Consider the following 2,149-nt stretch of genomic DNA (forward strand, 5'->3'; position numbering starts at 1 on the left):
TCGTCCCCCTCGATTTAAATATTGAAACCGAATTATTAAGAAATATTGCGAATATTTAGCTTCACAGTTAGAAATACCTAATTTTACATGTGACGGAATCCATCTTTGACATAAAAGATGAGACGTAAACAAACATGTAACGTAAAATTAAATTCTCCGAGACAGAAAAGTTCGTTACTCGACGAAAAATACGTTTTGTTGAGTTGAATTTCACGTCTATTATGACACAATTTTATGTCAAAATTGACGCTCGTATATGTCAGGCTCAGAGCACCTAAATTTACATGATTTTTTCTAAGTGTGTTAAACAACTTCAACTCTATATCTGAGCTTTCAAAATCTTCTGTACACACTTAGAAATTTTTAAAGAAATCTGTAAAATTTTACCGAAATCTCAACAGCTGAACGTTCGGTAAACAGTTTCGCAGATTTCCTGTAATGTTTCACAATTATCTGTGAATTTTTCACAGATATCTGTAAATAATTACAGGAAAACTGTAAAATTGTTTACCGAACGTTTAGCTGTTGAGATTTCGGTTTTTTGCATCAAGGAGTGCGTGTTTTTTTTTTGCAAACAAAATCAGCTGGATGAATTAGAAAGAATGGGTCCAAAGTACACACAACATAAAAAGTAACAAATAAATAAAGCCCAAGATTGAAAGGGTGTTTAGCAAAATTTGAGGACGATGAAATTAAAATCGCTTGATTTTCAATAAAAACATATTTTTGGGATAGTGAAATACCATTTTGTTTATCTTTTTTCAAGAATTCAATGATAACTAACACTAGTTTACAGCATTTTTGAACTCGGTAAGGTGATGATCATTTCCAATGCAAAATCCTACGCTGAATTCAATGCCGTGGTCAGAAAAAATTAAAGTAGAGCCATTTTTGAGATATACAAAAATTTTGATTTTTTGAATTTAAGACAAAAGTACGATTACTAAAATGTCAATATCTTTGGAATTAGTGCACCAATTTTAAATCTTTTTTTTTTTATCAAAATGCAGCTAAATAAATTTTCTATCGTTCACTTGAATATTATGTCTTAATTAAAAATTTAATTTTGAAGAACTGCTCAATGATTCCGCATTCAATACAGTTTTGACACCAGATGAGGAAGAAGCGTGGAAATCGTTCCAGCGTGTTGTCACAACCTTTTTAGGAAATTTCAGAAGCCCAGATTATGAGGAAGCCGTCGATGAATTGCTCAAAAATTATGAGAAAATAGGTATAAATCAAACATATTGTGTTTGTTACATATAATTAATTTCAAATCCTTTTATTTCACTGAACACAGGTGTGAATATGTCTTTGAAGATACATTTCCTACATTCTCACATGAATTTTTTCCCGGAAAATCTTGGTGACGAGAGTGATGAGCACGGCGAACGTTTTCACCAACAAATGAAGATGATGGAACGTCGTTACCAAGGGTTTTGGGATGAAGCAATGATGGGTGACTATTGTTGGTTTCTGATTCGAGAAACAAGTTCAAAACATCGAAGACAAAGTCATTCGATTCTCAATCATTTTTAATAAAACCTAAATAAATTTCTTTTGTATCAACTCGGTTTTTAATCCTGATATGCCTTAATCAAATTGATATGTAGAGAAAAGAATCTCCCATGAAAACTTTACATGCGATTTGGATGCTTACAACGACACCTAGAAAAGGAACTCTAAAGCTGTTGTATTTCAGCAACATTTTTAAATGTTTTACAAAAATGCTCATAACTTCGGCAATTTCCAACCGATTTCATCCATTAAAGGCTCATTTATTCCAGTTTTTAATGGACTTTAAGAATAAATTATGGAATGATTTTTTGAATCTTTTTATCTCATTAAAAATGTTGATTAAAACAAGATTTTTATGGAAAATTCGCAGGAAAAATAAAAAAAAATGCTGTAAATTTTTAAATGCCTTCAAAATTAAATTTTTAATTAAGACATAATATTCAAGTGAACGATAGCAAATTTATTTAGCTTAACTTTCATAAAAAAATATTTAAAATTGGTGCACTAGTTCCAAAGATATTGACATTTTAGTAATCGTACTTTTGTCCAAAATTCAAAAAATCAAAATTTTTGTATATCTCAAAAATGGCTCTACTTTAATTTTTTTCTGACCACGGCATTGAATTCAGCG

Source organism: Ochlerotatus camptorhynchus, unplaced genomic scaffold (genome assembly GCF_037179485.1).
Source record: "Ochlerotatus camptorhynchus isolate MF236.1 unplaced genomic scaffold, CSIRO-AGI_Acam_v1.1 ptg000434l, whole genome shotgun sequence".
In the NCBI taxonomy this organism is placed as follows: domain Eukaryota; kingdom Metazoa; phylum Arthropoda; class Insecta; order Diptera; family Culicidae; genus Ochlerotatus; species Ochlerotatus camptorhynchus.